The following is a 19,955-nucleotide window of genomic DNA, read 5'->3' as shown; positions in this document are numbered from 1 at the left end:
CAAATGAAAAGTGGAAGCTTACTGCCAACTGGTGACCCAAGCTGGTTTCTAACGTAGTTGAATTCACTGCATAATTTAGAAATTGTTTTAGAGACTATTTATTTTCCATCCCTTTTATTTCCATTTTCTGGGTTAGAGTCTGCAGAAGAACAGCTGCGGACCACTCAGCGGTTGCTCCTCCCATTCCGTGGCCTGAGCAGTGGCAGCTGCAGCCCATCTTCAGTGGCATCTTCACTGACCGCTGTGCGCTGTGGTTCTCAGTGGGGAACTAATGGGCAGGCATAGAGGGCGCCTGCCGCCTTCAGACCAGGCTGCCACCTCGGGTTGAGCAGCCGTAAATTCAGGAGCTGGAGCAGTCCGTTCACTCTGAATTCCTCCTTGGTCACAGCCTTCTCAGCTGAGGCCTGCCCTTTCTTTACCACCTGTTGAGGATCTTCACACAAGTGGAGAGTAGGCGGGACTCCCGCAGGTGCTCACGGGAGAGGGAACCGCGCATGCGCAGAACTTCCCCGGTCAGCGTCCGTCAATCACGTCAGACCCGCAGAGTGAGCTCCCAGTTGTTGCAGAGATGGCGGAGTACACAGAGCCCAGAGACTGGACTGTGTTACACGGAGCAGTGGTAGGCAGGTTCACAGAAGATTTCTTTCACGCCGGTGGTCAGGCCTGGTGTCGGGAACCACCACGAGTCGCGGCTCCCGGAAACCTGCCGGGCTCCGGTGAGTGAGGTTCCAGGAGCGAGGTGACCAGCAGTAGGAGTGGCGCCCATGGCAGCAGCAAACCTCGGCACAGCTCTCTGGCTGGTCTTCCTGGAGGTTATGATACTGACATCAGCCAGGTTTTCAACGGCAGTGATGGCAGGAGCGGACAGCAGAAGCTTCTCCCAGGTTCTCTTTAGATTTAGAGGTAATGCCATCACTTTTCCTTCTTAGATAACTGTCCGATTTGGAGGTCAAGGTTGGTGCCACCTAAGTGGGTTCCTGCTGCAAGGAATTTGAGGACATCCTCCTTCATTTGTAGGACATCAAAAGCTCTGGACATTGTGAAAGTTTCCCTTTAAGTTATGCTGGGAACCCAGAAAAATGCTGTATGGATCTCTCTCTGGGTAGCATGGAAAAGCTTAGAAATCTAATTTTGGAAGCCCCCATATACAAAGCTAAAGGACAAACCACAGACTGGGAAAATACACCTGCAATACATATAACAACAGCAAAAAAGTATTCATATCAAGAACATAAATAGAACTACTACAGGAGAGAAAAAAAACACGATTATAAAAATGGTATATGGGGTCCTTGTGTGCTGTGTGTAACTCTTAGAAGAAAGAAATGGGTGGATCTCAGGGCTAAGGGTGTTTTGTTAGGTGCTAAACAAAGTTCCAAGTTCCAACACACTTCCTATTTTTCCTACAGCATTTCTAGGATTAGGGGAAGGGACATTTACAAATATATTTGAAAAATATGAATAATCTAATAAGCATAGAAATGAATAAGCAGTTTACACACAAATTAACATAATGATGCATAAATTCATATGTAATTAAGTGAATGCAAGTCAAAATAGCATTATACAATTTTGCAAACATTTAAAAATGTTAATGTGTAGTTCAACCTTTGTAAAAATTATCAGAATAATTAAAATGTGTGAAAGATAAATTTTCATATATTTCCTGCCCTATCAGTTCCATAGCTGGGAATGTCCTATTTTCATATGTGCAAAGAAATATATAAAACAAGTTTATTTCAGCAGAGTTGTTATTAGCCAAAAAAGAAACAACTTAATTTATTCTATAAAATTCTATGCAGATATTCTATGCAACTGTTGCAAGTAATTTAAAAATCATGAAAACAACAAAATAAAGTATTTCAATGAAATGAGGAGTATATTATTATAGTCCTGTTAGAAATCATTTTGCCAAAGATGTTCAGAGCTAGGTTAAGAAAGCTGGTTTGGAGGGTAATGTTTTTATTCAATATGCCTTCATTCATTTACTCTTATGAGATTAAAAGTAATATATTTGACCCTTGAACAACACGAGCTTGAACTGCTCAGGTACACTTATATGCAGATTTATTTCAATAAGTATCGTACTTGTATTTTCATTTTACAGATCTTTAAATTAACTGAGAAAAATTTGTGTTGGATTAGAAATCACAATGTGTGGAATCAAAAGAACTAGAGTTTGAGTCCTGAGTCTATGCAAGCTGTGTCAGCTTCCTGCCCTTTGGTGAATCATTTATCAATTCCTTTGTTTTTTGAGTCAGAGATGGCAGTAGGAAAACTTTCAAATGGGGGAGGGGGTCAGCACCCCCAACCCCTCATTGTTTACAGGTAAACTGCATTTCATTCATTAATGAATTCATGTCATCTCTTTACTCTTTTAACAGATATGTAAATACTGCTCATAAAAGAGAAATTCACTCTTTTTTTCTGGTCTATTTTGCAGTGTCTCTTAGAGCACAGTTGGTACTGACATACAAATTAAAGAACGAAAATTAACCTTCCTTTGAAGAATTGCAAACGATACCCCTTTTGGGTATATTAAGGAGAAAAAAAAGCCAGGTGTTTTCCCTCTGGGCAGAGATAGCCATATCACACAGAACACACGTTTGGCCAGAAAGGCAACAGCTACATTATAGTTCTTGCTCCTGGCCCCCGTCGGCCAGGTACCATTAGGTAGAGTATACCCTGACAATCTTACTCAGAGATGTTAGAAATTGGAAAAGATATTGATGAAAATACAGTCATATGATTGAATCAATATACTTTTCTGTTTTCTCTATAACCTTATTTATATATGTTGAAATAAACAAATGCATTGGAATGGCAATTGTAAACTCATTATGAAGTATTCTGGATAATTTAGAGTCATAAAATCTTTTCACTTTTGTTTGTAGATTCTGTGGAAGAAAGAATCTCCATCATTGCTCAGCAGATAACTTTCTGATGTTTAACAAAAGGTAAGAAATATGTTCTCCGTTGAGACCAGAATAATGTATGCTGATGGTAGTCTGTTAAGGGTTCAAAAGCAGGGTGAGGGCAGTAGAATATGCACTCTAAAGACTTTGGGATAGTTGTAATATTAGGAAAATCAGTAGGGGAATTTCCACTGTCTGTTTGAAGTATTTAATACCAGTTGCTGGGGAAGCATATTTTCACAAAACTGAATTTAAGCCCTGTAAAAAATTAATAACAGAAACCTTAATTAAATAGAGTCTGGAGATCAGAAGAGGGGAGCTGTCAGGTCCTGCAACATAGCAGAGCCCAACAGAAAGAAGAAAGACGCCTCTTCTTTCCTGACAGGGACTCAGCCAATGAAAAGCCATAGACTGTTTACCACAGCTCTCCCATCTTCCTTTTCCCCCTCTATAAAAGCGTTCTCCTTCCCATGCCTTGGGGGGATTTGCATGTGGCTTGCCAATGTGGCAGACCTCTAATTGCAATTCTCTGCTGACCTGAAATTTTCATCTGTCTTTGCTGGAGAAATATCTGGCAGTCTATTTACTTCAGGTCAACAGCCCTGTATCCTTTCCTTATGCTCTGTATTCCATGGGATCTGAATTTGACATTTGTACGAATTTAGTTGGGTGCTGAGGAAGTGAGAAGGGGTGAAAAAGAAAATCACCTTTAAATAACGTTTAGTTTGCTTGGCTTCTCTTCCACATTATTCAGATATGTTTCCTAAAGGCTTTATTTGAAAAGTACTTTTATTTAGTTTTATTTTGATTAAAGGTTAGTAGTATTATAGAATAATTGAAAAGTCAGTAGCAGCTGAAGGAGAGCAGAATATGTCATCCCAAAATATGCCTCTTGGGCATGAGGATTATTTTGAATTGATTGTTTTTTAAGAAACAGCAGACATAGGAGAGGCTCTAAAAATGAGTAGTAGAAGTTACCCTTTTGTAAGAGAGATTTACATTTATAAGGGAAACCTCTGTTTGTAAGAGTATCTCTGCACCAGGAAAAGAGGATGATTCCAAATCTAGAAACTCTTTATCAATAAAGAAGACTTAAGTCTGCATAACAACCTTAGCTTCATTTACTGTGCTTTTCTTAATAACCCTCCATAAAGGCACCCTCCACCCCCAACATCTTTTGTTGTTTTTAGCTGGAGATAGGGTAAGGTCGGATCTTAACAAACGGCACTGCGAAACAGAGGAAAGCTTCAAGTGAGCTTTTTTAGGGAGTGCTCCCGGGCGAGGCTCACTGGTCCGAGAGAAAGGGGCCAGAGAAGTCGCGCCCGGGTGAGGGTTTGGGCAGAATTTATAGGGAAAGAAGGGGAAGGGGTGTGGTGAATCCGGGAGGGCACAGGGTATTCCTTATTTGGTGGTCTTTTCGGGTATCGTGGCAATATCTGGTGCCGGTTGCATCAGTCTTGGGACCGTTAGTCCCGCCCCTCGAAAGGCGGGAAGGCTGGGCCGGGTGGAAAGTCTCCAGGTCAGTTCCAGGAACTGGGTGGTCCGGAAAGTTTCCGTCGGATGCAACCTGTGAGTCTGATTGCGTTCCCCTGCCTCGGGCCAGTTGGCCTTACAGATAGTATTTAAGGTGATGGCTTGGGCCATTTTGGAGAGTTACTCAGTTTTTCTGGGAATCTTCCATGTATACAGTAGGTATACATGTTATTAAACTTGTCTTTCTCCTGTCGATTGGTCTTTATTACAGGGAGTGTCTCAGCCAAAAATCTAGAAGGGTAGAGGGAAATTTATTTTTCTTCCTTTACATAGCACAAGATCAAAACAAATGATTAAAAAGAGAAGGAAATCAGCAGCTTTTGTTTCATCAGTAAAGAGATCTCATTTCAGAAATTAATTATGTTTTGCATATATATCTGTAATCAGCGTTTCTTTAACCTGTAATCCTTAACGAACCTGTAAGAATATTGGTACCTCGTGATTTAATCGTTGGAAAGATGTACACGGTAAACAACGATTTTACCTGCTTTGCCTGCTTGTGTCTTTGATACCTTATTAAGAGAAAGTTTTGCATTTTGCGTTTGTTTCAAATTTATTTTTTCAGCTATTTTGAATTTTTGTACTGTTGAATATTTTAAAGTATAGTCTATAAAAGGATTTATCCTGAGCACTTACATTACATTTTTCTCATTAATTTAGCCATTAGTATACCAAAAATAGTATGGAAAGATACTCTTTACGGGTATCTTTTTATAAAATTGCAATATTTATATATTAGAATTCTTGTAAAGTAACATCTGATGAGATGCCAAAGACTTTGATATGCTAATCAGAACTGAAAATTTTAAAAGAAAATTGGGTAATTACACTTCAACACAAAATGAGAAGTAAATTAGTCAAGGAATTTGATAGTTCTATGTGCTAATTCAAGTTACTTGATGAGGAAGAAGCTGCAAACACGCAGCTGATAAAGACAGCTTAAAAAATTTGCTTAATCTTTAAATGCACATGAATAAAAATATTAACAAAGAAACAAAGAACTAACAATATTATCATTTCTTTTAATATCTTTCTTTACTGCAGGTATGATGTACTTGAAAAATAATTAGGTTTTTTCTTTCTTTTTTTTGTTATGGTGTGTCTTCCACCCTAAGTAGTTAGTTTCTTATATTCTAGACTTTTAAGTTTTATTTAGGAGGGAATCATATAAAAATAAAGGACACTTGAAGTATCAAAATAAAATAAAAATCAAACTTAACTTACTCTTGCATATTCTCCCTTAAAAATAAGTTTAAAACAAAAACTCACACTTAACAAAAACTCGTACTTACTTGTTCTAAATAATTTGTATGAATTGACTCCTAATATAAATTTTACAATACCACTACTATAACCTTCATGTTAAAAATGAGGAACCTAAGGAAAAACAAGGTTAAGCATTTGCCCAAGATTTCACAATGAACAAATCACTCTGTCGAAAAAATATGTAATCTGGCTCCAGAAATTGTGTTCCAGCCACTGTGCTGTTCTGCTGTAATCACTGTACAATATAATTTCACAATATATTATAACAGTGATTTTTTTTTTGCACACAAACAAATATTGATGAAAACACCTTTGAAATGGGTTTCCTGTTTTCATTTAAATCAAATATTAAATACTGCTTAGCACCACAGGCAAACTGGTAAAACTTTTAACAGTTTTAATGATAATAATTTTAATAATTAATAATAATGGCTTTCATTATTTCTCATTAGAATCAGATACATGTTAAAAAATTGCTGACTGGATTGTTTCTGTATATTGCTAAGGCATTTTCAGTATAATGTTGCTGTGGACTCAAATAAAATAAGTGAATTTCTACATTTTGCAAGAAGAAAGGAAAAATCTTTCTCTTTCAAGCAGTATATTTAAGTGATAGAAGCCTCTGTGTAACCGTTACGCTTTATTAATCTTCTGTGGTCCTGGCCTCAGCTATGAAAGGAAAAGTTAAACATCCCTAGAGGAAGAAGCCTATTATTATAATAGATATTCTTGCACTATTCCATATAGATGCCCTCCTTTTTTGCTTTCCCTTGTCCTTACTCTTCCTTTTTTTCCCCTGCTATCTTATTCAGTGTTTTTTCTCATACTTTGTCTCTTTCTCTTTTCTTTCCATTCTACTGGTCTTCTGTCTTAGCTCCTGCGATGGGTATACAGTTTCTGTTTTGGTTTAAGCTACATGCAGCAGTATTACAGAAAATGCTCTGATGATACTACTCTAGAATTTAATTTTGTTAAAGTGTAATTATTATTCAGGCATATTTTAACTCAAGCTAAATATAAAGATCTAGATCTTTATATTTGTGAAATAATTTTGATATGCATTTTCTTATTTGTTCCTTATAATACTCTGATAAATAAACACTTTCAATAAAGAAAAGCAATAGGTTAAGTGATGGCCTAGGGCCTCAACGTTAGTAACTGAACATGAAAAAGAACCTAGCCCTTTAACAGTCACTAACTGCTGATCTCTTGGCTTCACTGCTCCATGGGCACTAGAGAGGTAAACTGAAAGGAATCAATAGAAAATTGAGTTGCTACTGTATGCTATGTTCTGTTGGTGAAACAAACAAATGTATGATATTGCCTGTCAGCTACTCAGGAGCCTCCAATATTCACATGCACCACTCAAATCGAGAACAGCCCAAGCAAGTGTACAATTATGGTGGTTTTCAAGGTCATCGAAGGGTTCCCTGCACCGAATAACTCCACCAGTGGGTGCTCTGCAGGCCCTAAAATTAGAGACTTATTATTCCAGGGTTGAATATTCTTAAGTCTTTGAGAGGTTGCCATGTCCCTTGAAGCATTAAAAACATATCGTTAAATATTTTTAATAGACAGGACTTTAGCATATATGACGTGAGCTGGACACCTGGCAAACTATAGAGGACTCCAGATTGAGGAAGATACACAGCATAAAAAGGAGTGTGTGTGGGGGTGTGGAATCCTAGTTTATCACACTTTTAGTTAGTGCTAGTTTAGCTGTCAGTCTTATTTCTTACTATTTATTGTCATTCATTTTTAGAGAATTATATAATTCACTTGCTCTCTAATTTACAACCAATACCAGATGTTCTTGTGAATTATTTCTCTCTTTTGAAATTGCCGTATAATTCTGCAAGCTTCTTGCTTGGAAGTTTTATTATTTCAAGGACTGAGTCGTTAAATGTCCAGCAACTTTGTCTGTTAGGCTCCTCATTCAGGCCTATCTGTTCATCCAAGTTTTCATATTAATTGACCGGTTGATCCCATTATACATTCATTGAAAGGACACTTACTTTGATCCAGTCTGTGCCTTATAGAAAAAACTGAATAAATACTGTTCTCATCATCACATCAAAATATATTTAGAGAGAGAGAGAGAGATTTCTAAGATATACAACTCAATAAAATGACAAGGTTCTAAGTCTTCTAAATCATTTTGTGACCCAAACTGAAAAGCATGCTTTTCTTTTGTGATGCTAAATATTTCTTGTAATATCATCTGTCACTAATGCTTTCCCCTACTACCTCCATAGGCAACTAACTTCAACCAATCTAATCAGTTTCAGCCATGATGCTAATGACTGAGGCAATCTTGATGTGTTAGCTAATAGTCCCGGATTTAGCACAGATTCACAGAATTTTAAAGCTAAACAGCTAACATATTCTTAGGTACCATTAATAGACCACAGGATATACGGGAGGAAGATGAGGCTCTGAGTGCCTTTCCTAAGATTACTTGATGGCCAGCCAAGAAACTGGATCTCAATTCAATTAACTAAATTTACATCTCATGGGAGGTCTTTAAACTCCTAAACCCTAAGAGTTTTCTATGGAGATTTTGGATATCACGATGGTTTGGAGCTGGTGTTGGAGAAAAGGAAGATTTTTTTTTTTACTAAAACAATCTATAAAGTCACACCACCAAGAAAGCTCTTCTCACCACTGAATATCAGGAGAGCGTGTGGTATTAATTTAATTAGTTTCTCCTCTTCTGAGAGGCTTTACCAAGGGCTTAGAACATGTCCTTATTTGGGTTGGTGAATAGCTAAAATGCCCTATTTTAGTGTTAATGAATTTATTTAATTTGATATGATATCCGTGTGCATTTAAATTAAAAGTAGTATTGAGATAAAAGCTTCTCCAACCATCTGACTCAAGATTAACCCATTGGATGTTCTGATCTTCACTCTCTGGGGTTAGGGCCTCAGTAGACTCTAGGAAAACGAATCTTTGAGTTTCCTAAATAGAAAAAGAAGTTTGAATTTTAATATAGACTTGGCATTTAACTGCTTATTCTTTCTTAGGGCCTCAGTAGACTCTAGGAAAACGAATCTTTGAGTTTCCTAAATAGAAAAAGAAGTTTGAATTTTAATATAGACTTGGCATTTAACTGCTTATTCTTTCTTAAATAGAAAATATGGTCTCTGACATTAAAATGAAAAGACTGCACACATAATATTATTTACAATACAGTAGAATGTTTTGTTGTAAATCATTACAAATTCAGATTGCGTGGCTTCCTTGTAGAGTCTGTACTTCGCTCTCTGAGCAAATACTTTTTATACCGAATGTCACTTAAAAGAAGCCAGAATTTGAGTCTCTGTGTTTTCTCCTAGCTGCTAAACAAACTTTACAAGCAGGGCTTCCCTGGTGGTGCAGTGGTTGAGAGTCCGCCTGCCGATGCTGGGGACACGGGTTCGTGCCCCTGTCCGGGAAGATCCCACATGCCACAGAGCGGCTGGGCCCGTGAGCCATGGCCGCTGAGCCTGCGCGTCCGGAGCCTGTGCTCCACAACGGGAGAGGCCACAACAGTGAGAGGCCTGCGTACCGCAAAAAAAAAAAAAACTTTAGAAGCAAAGCAAGGCAGTGACCTTGAAATGTACCCTTTGCCATAATAAAATCATGGTTATTTTTTCTTGGATAGAGAGTTTGCAAGATGTAGTATTTCTCTTTTATAGTCAGATCTCCAAACGGATGCATTTTCCTCTAGAAAAAATCTTTTTAAATTAATTTAAAAACACTTTTCTGAAAAACTTTTTAAAAAACTACTTTAGACTCTTTTTTTTTCTTTTTTTTTGCGGTATGCGGGCCTCTCACTGTTGTGGCCTCTCCTGTTGTGGAGCACAGGCTCTGGATGCGCAGGCTCAGTGTCCATGGCTCACGGGCCCAGCCGCTCTGCGGCATGCGGGATCCTCCAGGACCGGCGCACGAACCCGTGTCCCCTGCATCGGCAGGCGGACTCTCAACCACTGCGCCACCAGGGAAGCCCCCTAGACTCTTAATTTATGCCCAAAGCAGCAAAGGTAAGACTTTGGAACATAATTTACTTAAAATATACCCTAGAACATATCTGACTCATGCTTTTTAATGAGTCTTAGTAAGCAGATGATCTCTGCAAAAATAACACAGAGTACTGATTAAGAGGCCTTGACTTCTATCTGAATAGAAAATCTGTACAGTGTATCATTGGAGGAAGTTTAAATGTCACCAAACAGAAATAAAAACAAAATTTGGCAATTTAATTTCCTTGACTTGCCTATGTATCAGAAAAGAGGCAAGTCAATAAGATTAAAAAATTAGCTAGGGGCTTCCCTGGTGGCGCAGTGGTTGAGAGTCCACCTGCCAATGCAGGGGACACAGGTTCGTGCCCCGGTCCGGGAAGATCCCACATGCCGCGGAGCGGCTGGGCCCATGAGCCATGGCTGCTGAGCCTGTGCTCCACAGTGGGGGAGGCCACAGCAGTGAGAGGCCCGCGTACCGCAAAAAAAAAAAAAAAAAAAAAAAAAAAGTAGCTAGGCAGGAAACAGTTTCTTCTAATCACATAAATTAAGAAATATAAAATATTCAGTGTTTGTGTAGAACAAAGATTACATCTCCCCCACAGATTGGTATTTTGTATTAAAGAAACCAGACGTAAGATGGAGAAAATGTGGTGTTTATACAGAGTCATAGATTTAATGTGACACAATAGATTCTATGGTCAAATCCTGTTGTTAGGCAATCTTTGCATAGTTTCTTGGAAAATGCAGTAATATTCATTAGCTCCTTTTCCTATGCAGTGTTAAATGCAGGTATTAAGAAATTTGAAATTTTTAGCATGTTTTCTTTAAAAACTATGGTGTTCCTTTATCTGTGATATATATATATATCACATATATATGTATATCCATCGATGAGAAATTTGAAATTTTAGAAATGGAAAATAAAAGTGATGGAAGGGGGAAATATATACAAAATAAAATTATGAAAATTATTATTAATCCTCAACCTTTTAATAGTCTTGCTTAGCAACCTGGAAAATTATTTTGCCTCAGACATTAGGGAATAGGGCCCAGGAGGAGCGTTACAGAAATGTGGTTTCACAAGCCTGAGTAAAACATCTGTTTGGGATATAGAGGCAGATTCCTCTCCATGGAAAGGGAAAAGTAAAGAAAGACCAAACTGCATTAATTATAACATTGGTGGAATTTTTGTTCTCTATTCCTCTGACAGCTGGGGTAGGGGATTTTAAATAAAAGAGATGATTTTAATATTCCCTAAAAAGGGTATTAAACAGGGGAGCATAGAATTTTATTCCCATGCTTTGTTTATCTTTGAAGGAAACCTACAGGGGTACCTAGTGGGACTACAGATATTACAGTAGGTATAAGAGTATTACCAGGCCATACAACTCAATATCTGGAAACTAATATCAACTGATATAACTACATGTTTTCACCAGTGACAATGTCACATAGAAACAAAAAAATTCAGTATATGGAATATACAATCAAACTTGCAGGAAACATTTTGAGTTACTACTATTTACTAGGGACATTAAAAGATATAGAAGGCCCAAGTGGCATGTCAAGTTCACCTGACTACAGAGGGAGCAGCCCAAGCAAATAAATGAGTATACATGTAATTGAACGTGTTCAGAAGGAGCTTCCCCATGACGTGCCACTTTGGCATGTGCACTCTGTGGAGCCGACAACAGTGGAAGCCAGAAGACTCAGGAAGAGCTTTGTACCTCGCCTTCAACTGCCTAAAAAAATCTAGATAGAGAGCCTCGTCCAGAAAGAGAGCTACCACCGGAGAGAACTGTAAGGAATAGCGGTAGGTGTGGTTGGTGGTGCAGGACAGGGCTTGGCAGTGCCTGTTTGTTCAGAGGCCTCTCTGTGTCCCATGGTCTCTGCTTGGCACGACAAGCATTTGTTTGCCAAACTTTCACTCTTCCCATTTCCTGTGAATCGTCTTCATTCCCTCCAAAGCCCCAAATCCCCAAATCCCCAAATCCCCACTCTCTTCTTTTTAGCTCAGAAAGGCATAGAAGCTTCAATTGCCTGACTGTTGGGCAGCCTCTTGTTGAGCTCATAGGGCTCCCATACGTACATTATTTTTTTTCTCCTGTTAATCTGCCTTATGTCAGTTTAACTGACAGACCAACCAATGGAAGCTAGAAGGGTAGAGGAAAATTTTTTCTCCCCGACATAACCAAATTCTACATGATTACAGAGAAGAAAGTCACGGATTCTAGACAAGTCAAGAACGTCAAAGAATTTACAGAGTAGTGGACGTTCGTGCTATTTTAATGTTTGAATAGGAGTTTGATGCAAAGTTAGGTAGGAAGGAAACATTTTAAGCATTTGATGTGTATATTACATTTAGGTATGAAGGAGTAAAGAAGTAGAAAGGGAATGCAACTGTGCTGAAAACAAATGGAATACAGAATTTAAAACAGTAACACGAGGTTGTGTGTTACATAAACAGTGGTCAACTAGGAATGGAAGGCAAACCTAGTGGGAGGTTGGTGTGCTTTGCTTTTATCTTTTTAGCATGAATAATGAGATGCTGTTGTGAATTCAGGTGGAGAAAAAGACTTAGTTAGGGCCAAAGTTCTCATAGACTGTATGAGATTGTGAGGGGAGGGGACATGGGGAATAGCTAGATGACGTCAACAAAAAGAGTAGTGGTGGTTTTTCCAAAATTTCCATGGTCTGCAAGTGGTGGTAAGAGTGAGGGTAATTCTGGTCCATCTTCTCTTACCTCCTGATATTTAGAAATCGTCTGTTTGAGGATTACATAAGAAGTAAGTGGAGATTCTGTAAGGGAGTTAGGGAGTCTTTTAGCAAGAACCATGGACAACAGTTGGCCCAGAGGAATGGATTCGGGAGAAGTCAGTAGCAATAGGGTGAAGCGTAATAGGGCTCTAAAGGACACTTAGAAGATGCCTGAAGATAGGCAACCAGAGAGGCCTGAAATTTGCTTTTTCACAGAAGACGACGACCATAAAGTCATAACTGGATTTTCCTGACTTCATTTTGAAAGAAAACTTTTAAAATGTAATCGCTTTAACGTTTATCAAAGCTGTAAGATCCTGAGCCCCTAAAGAGAATGATAATTGTGATAAGATTTTAAACTGAAGCATCAGTGTATTATCGTCTCTGCCTCTTTTCTACGCAGATGGGGTCTCGAATTTTCCTCCTTGAAATCTTTCCTGATTCTCCTAGTCTGCATCATTCTCCCCATTTTCCTGAAGTCTCATCTGTATATATCGTCTTACAACATTCTCTAATAATTATGTATGTGAAAATGTCATCTTTGAAGTTGTATTTTATGTTTTTATTTGCCATAATGTTTAAAGCAGTGTTGAATAGATCACAGCTCTTCAGTAAAGACTTGCCTTATCAAATGTATAAAACGGCCTTGGAATATCAAGCTCATGACTGAGTGATTGTAGGTTATATAAGAGCCTTTTAACCTGTTTCTTCTTCTGAGGACATCTATCCTCATCCCTAAAATGACTTGCAAAGCCAAGCTGATTCTTTTTGATACATCCAGAAAAGTGCATATGTTCCCTGTTTATGCAATAGTATAAACTGGTAAATTTAAATGGTTTGCTCAAGTTTCTAAATAAAAATGGAAAATATAGTTGAGCTATGTAGCTTCAAGGACTGCTGAAATAAAAATAGCAGAAGGATAATTAATTCTCATTTTACATTACTGGAAATTAACAAAAAAGAAAGAACAGCACATGAAAGGGAGTGGAAAGAGGCTAGGGAAAAGAAAAACTATATTTTGTGGATATACACACACAAACACACATTGATCAAAATGATGAACTTCCTAAAGGGCAAGACAGTGTTAGTGACCTGAGTTTGATACAGTGGGAGAGTCAGATTTAATTCGATAAGTGCATATTGAGCCCTAGCATGTGCTGGATACTCTTTTTGTCACTGGGATACAGTAGAGAAAGAGAAGAAATCCCAGTTTTTTATGAACCTTATATATGTGAGATTAAATATGGAACCGTATACAAATATACAGCTACAAATTTGTAAAAATTAAATTCTATTATAAATATTCCATAATATATGTATATAAATACGTGTTTATATACACCTATATTGATGTCCATAACATAAATTAACTTGGATTAACTGGGTATTCAAAATTCCAATGTGATTTTTTTTCCTAACCATTTTATGCTGTTACTAGTTCTTCACATTCAAGATTTACAAAATGTTGAGAGTTTGCAAATTATATTACTGTTGTGGATATTATTAGCTGTGGGTATCACTGAAAGGAAACTATTTAATTAACTTGTGGATAAATTGATAGGTCCACAGAGTATTATCCCCCCTATTTTGGGATCTGTCCTTGTCCTTCACTGTTCTTGAAACTCACTCTCAGTGTTTAAAATATAGTCTTTGTCTCTTTATAAAGCCATGATTTATGCTTTGCCTACTAAAGAATTGTCATTATCATAAATAAAAATGTATTTGTTGTAGAAAAATAGCAAACGATTTTGAAAGCCCTTGCATTAATCTACAAACATCTAGATTCATTAAGGGACGTTTGGTGCTCCAGTTTAAGTTACATTTGATAAAGCACATAAATTTGGGGAGAGGTAACTGTAAAAATCTCAGTATAAGCAGCTTAACACATTTTAATCTGCCTTTTAGATGGATGAGATAATAAAATACTCAATTATTTGAATCATTTTCATACCACTTTAAAAAATTCCATAGCAATTTATCCAGTTCTGGATTTTGGCTTTGGTTTTGTTAATATTCACAGACATTTCTGTTGGGTGTAAGTTTTATGTCTGGCTGAAGTTTGAATGGGCAATTTGTCAATCATACATTTCTACCTCCTAGGTTCAGGTCTTCTTAGCAAACAAATTGTGACCTGTGTTTCCTCTTTCCTGGAGAGGGACTCCCCACTCAAGTATACTGCCCTAAACCGTCCTACGTATGCTAGAAATTTCTTTACAGTTCCCATGTTACTATTTTAAAACACAGCCAAAAATTCCTTGATATTTTTTTCAAAGAGAGGGTGTTTGTATATTCTCACCTTAAACATGGGTGGGCTTGTGATTACTTCAACCAATAGAGTGAGGCAGAAGAGATTCTTGTGTCTTATGAGGTTAGGTTATAAAACTAAGCGGTTTCCCACATTGTTTGCAGGAATACTTGCTGTTGGAGACCTGAGCGTTCATGTAAGAAGTCTGACTAAAAATATATACAAATATAATTAATTTTTTTATCTTATAAAATTCTAATGATACCCTAATGCAAATAGCCGTCCAGCCATCCTTGCCAGGACACCAGGCTTGTTAAGGGAGCATCCTCAGATGCTCTGCCAATTGAATAACCCCACTGACCTCCATCACTGCCACATGGATCAAATGAATTATCCATCCCAGCCTTTTCTGAATTCCTGATGCACAAAATTATGTGATATAATAAGATGGTTGTTTCAAAATTCTAAGTTTTAGAGTAGTTTGTTAGGCAGCAGTAGATAAACTGGGACCTGTCCCATCAAACCTCCCTTGACTGATGAGCCATTTAGTTAGCCTCTGGTCTTTAGTTGGAAGAATGCTCTTTGTATACCCATATCATAAAACACATAATTCGATGTGAATGATTGGTGATATAATTTTAAAGTTTTTCTTCTTCCAAGATATCCGTATATTAGCACAGGTCATTACCTATAGCCTGATTATGTACTTCTCGTGAACATTATAGAGCCATAAGAATTGGAGAAGCAGAGAAAGGTCTGGGAAGAACATTCCTTCCAGTGAATGCTTAAAAAGACCAATGAAGGAATTTGTCTACACTTGTATATATGTAAGATTCAGTTTTTAACTAAATCTAAAGAATATTTACCCTACTTCCTGCAAGAACATATTTTCTATATTAACCAGAATTTCTTTTCAAAATGAAACAAATTTTGAGTAAATGATGAGCTTCTGAGCTGGTTGGGGCTGATGAAGGTCTTTCTGGAATGATCTCTGTCTCCTATAGTGCTGTTTTCTTAGAAACAATAGAGCTAAAATAAGTGAGAATGTTTTGTTGGCCTCATTTATCAAGTGAAACTGCCACTGCATTGGGGAAAGAATGAACTGGCATCCAGGCCTCAGGCCTGCATGAACAGGATGGTATTGTGGAGGATACCATTTCTATCATAAAGCTCTTGAACATGGCAGCTGTACATACCTCCTATGGGTTGGAGACAAAAGTAACTGTGTACTTGGGGAGCTGCTGGGACTCCCACTGAAATGATGATGTTCTTGCTGTATCTCCTGCCTTACAGCATCCTATAAAGTTAAAGAAAATAAACACATACTAGATTAGAAACTATCTGTGTCTTAGAAGTCTGTTTGCCTACTTGCATTTAGAATTACAGTGGAGGTACTGAAAGAATAAAAATGATAATAATAACAATAACAATAGTTAACACATACTGTTTTATAGAGGCCAGGCACTCTTCTAAGCACATTACTATTAACACATTTAATAACCACACCAAATCTGTGAGTTAGGAACTACTTACTGCCCGCCTTTTTTACCAGTGAGAAATGGGAGTCACAGCGGGGTAAAGCGCCTTGCTCAGGTCCCGCAGTAATTGAAAAATGACCAAATAAGGATTTGAATGTTGGCATTCTGGATCCAAAATCCACACTCTTAATAATCCATCCTGCCACTTGAAATTCTAACATCCTAATAGAAATAGCAAAGAGCCATTAGAATTAATATTCATAAAGAATATCTCCCAAAACTCCTGAGCAAATGGTCAGGCCCAGGAACTCGCTTGGAGACAGAAGAGACTCCAAGTGTTATGGGGTGCTGGGGTTATGGGTGATTATCCATAAAATAAGGCATCTGGGGCCAATACATTGTGTCAGTAAATTACTCTATTAAGTAAAAATAGTAGAAGACCTTAGGTACTTTATGGGCAAGGCTGCACATAGAAGCCTAATAAATGTTTGGTGGTCTTGATGGAAGAAGGTTTTTCCACAGCTGTTGAAATGTGACTGATACTAGAATAAGTGAGAGGACACAGAGGAAATGAGTAATCTGTTAAAGAGAAACAAACTTCCAGATCAGTGATGCAGTGACCACAAGAAGAAGAGAGATTAACTCAGGTAGATGCAGACATATCTTTCCATTTATTTAAGTTAGTGATGGATTAGCAACTGCAACAAGTTGCATTTAATGAAAAAGATATGCAACTAGGCTAAAAATGAAGTGCCGAAATATGTAACATGACTATTTTATAACCACTTGATATGGTCCTCAAACATTCAATACTAATGCTTTCTACCAATGATTAACCTATGTTGTATTATATATGCACTAAAAGTGATCTGTGAATGATAAATGGTCTACAGTCTAACGTTATGGTTAAGTCAAATATGACTATTTCCGAACATTGTTTAATAAAAGTCTGGTTAACTAAACTGTGTCATAGTTAAAGTAAACGTCAATCTTGGCATAACTGAATATTCAGCTGATGTCAATCAAAGCTAAAAGTGATGGTGCACTTCATGCAGCATCAAAGAAAATAAACATATCTAAGGCTGGAGAAAAATAGCCAAGCAGATGATACTTGTGTTTCTAAACTGATACTACGCTTTCCCTGAAGATGATAGATGAGAGGGTATTAAGAGTGGATGAAGGATCACTGTAGATGGGTGCCCAGGTGAGAGATGATTGTAGCAGTGAACGTGGAGGGAAGGGCCAAGAATCAAGAAGCATTAGAGGCAAAATCAGCAGAACCCGGTGACTGATAAGACGTCAAGGGGAGGAAATGTGGATGGCACACATGACCCTTGAATTCTGGGGGTAGCAGCTAGCCCCTTTCTTACTGATGCTGTCTGACTGTGAGTGCGAGTGGTGAGCTTTCCCAGCACCGTGAAGACCTCGACAATGACTAATATTCAGCTTCTATTAACAGAGAGACTTGCTCTCCAGAGCAGATTATAAATACAGGGATGTTCCGCTTTGGACTGCCGTGGAGGGGGATGATCACTAGGTTTATGCCATTTAGTTCCACTAACAAAGTAAATAGCTACTCATTCATTTGCCTTAACCACAGTAAGATACAGAAGCTTCCTAGTTATTCTCTTTATTACTACTGTTCCAAATCTTTTTCTCTTTTGAAAATGCACCATACCTCTAAATCTTTATTATGACTTTTTATAGTTTTATAAAAATAGAAAGTCATAAAAACCTTCCATTGATTTTTTTCACTCAGTGGTGATAAATGATTTAAATCTAAAGTCCTTGTAAAACTGAGTTGCTATTTTGATTTTTATATATTTTTTTCCTTTTCAGGTTGTAGTTTTGAAAATGACTGACACTTGGCATGTTTAAATAAGAGGCCTGGAGCTTCTTTAAACATAGAAACATCCGGAGCAAAAATTAATAATGACTTTTATTATTTTCATCTATAAAAATGAAAGTACACAGCAGCATTTTAAAATGAATTATTGCCTGTATTATCCCTTTACTGACTTGAGGGATAGACTAGAATCCTGTTTTTCTTTTGGAATAGACAAAATGCTCCCTGTTTTAATTCAGACATTCACTGAGTTGCCACTTTGTTGCAGACTTGTAGGTAGCATTGGGGAGAAAGATGAGTAAAAAAGAGATGCGGCCCCTGGCAGAGGCCTGATTAAGCAGGCCCGTGTATTACAAGCATTAGGCCACTCAGAGTTGACGTGGACTGGTCCCATCAGGGAAACAGCCTGTGTCACGGCCTGGAGCCCAGACTGTGCTCAGCTGATTTAAGAAAATGAAATGGAGCACAAGGCCTCTGGGAGCCTGCAAGGGAGTGAGCAGTGGGGTAGAAATGCCAGAAAGTAGATGCCTGAAATCAGGGCCAGGTGATGAAGAGTTGTACAAACCATACACAGATTTATTAAACTTGTTCTCTGGGGCAAATGGGCATCTATTCACAGGTGTTAAGTAGGCGAGGGGCCCAGGATTTCTATGTTTTCAGAAGATCCATCTGGCCACAATGTGGAGAGTGGGTTGGTAGGGACCAGAAAAGAAAAACAAGAGGAGACCCTTTCCTTTGGAAAGGTTAGGAGAGGAACTGACCCGCTGAACTGTCACAACTTGGTAGGTTAGCTGTGGAGGGGATGGAAGGAGCTGAGACCAGGATGACGCTCAGATTTCTAACTAACCAAAATATTTCCTTATGCAGCACAAGTGGCTCATATATCATCTCTTCTTTTAAGTTTCCTGGGTGGTTTACACAGTGCTTTATTCACATAGACCAAGGTGCTATATTCTTTCTTTGCTCTACATATAAAAACTTCGCCTTACCATTATGTGCACTGAAAATGTAGCAGTGACCAAAAAACAGCTTTGCATGTGCCAGTAATGCCAATGAAGATGAATGTACGTCCTTGACTTCTAATCCCTGGCGGCCGTGCTGTACAGCAGTAAAACGCTTAGGCTGTGAAGACAGAGGGACCTGGGTTTTAAGCTCTAATTCTACCACTTACTGGCTGTGATATTAATTACACTACGTAAACTTTAAGCATCATGTTTAAACATGAATGAAAGGAGAATAATTATCCCATCTCAGGTGTTTAGTTAGACTTCCAGTTAAATTTGCTACCATAAAGGTATTTTTATTCATTCCATCCCTTGAAATACAACAAAATAACTAGAACTGTGGAGAGAGAGAGAGGCCATTTCCAGTGAAACAGGGAAATTACCTCATCACAGGTTTTGAAAAAGGTAGTTGCTAGACACAATGATTTTTGTACTTAATGACAGATGATGCCAGGAGCTGACAAGTCCCTGTCTTAGATTTTAGAAGAGTTGTGTGTCATGTGTCACTGGTAGAGACTCAGCTCAACTCCAGAGAGGTTTGTGGAGCTAAAGGAGAACTTCCTTTATTGTTTGCACTGCCGCCTCTCAGCTGAGGGAATGGGCCTTGACCTGCAGTGGGATGAAGCAGGAAGGAGACATGTGGAAGGCTCAGGAGCTGCTTGCAGAAGCAAGCTAAGCATAGAGAGACATAGGAATGGGTGCTGCAGAAAGCCTGTGACGGGAGGGGCTCTTCCTAGGGCAGGGGATGGGGAAAACCGAGAAGACCTGCGCTCAGGGTAGATGGCAGGGCAGAGGGGTAAGAGGGTATCTAGAGTTTCAAAATGAAAAATTGAAAGAAAAACCCACTATAGTTGAAACCTCGGCTGAAATAACTCTTTCACAATCCTCTCCACAAGTTTTAATATCT

At 38.2% G+C, this 19,955-nt stretch overlaps 1 pseudogene; it reads right to left on the bottom strand.

The window, feature by feature from the left end:
* Positions 1-231: 231 nt before the first annotated feature.
* Positions 232-1,038, bottom strand: LOC116742540 (annotated as a pseudogene).
* Between the last annotated feature and the right edge of the window lie 18,917 nt (positions 1,039-19,955).

This window comes from Phocoena sinus, chromosome 1, assembly GCF_008692025.1.
Source record: "Phocoena sinus isolate mPhoSin1 chromosome 1, mPhoSin1.pri, whole genome shotgun sequence".
Lineage (NCBI taxonomy): Eukaryota > Metazoa > Chordata > Mammalia > Artiodactyla > Phocoenidae > Phocoena > Phocoena sinus.
Note: the sequence above shows the minus strand (reverse complement) of the source record. Positions and strands in the feature narration are given on the sequence as shown.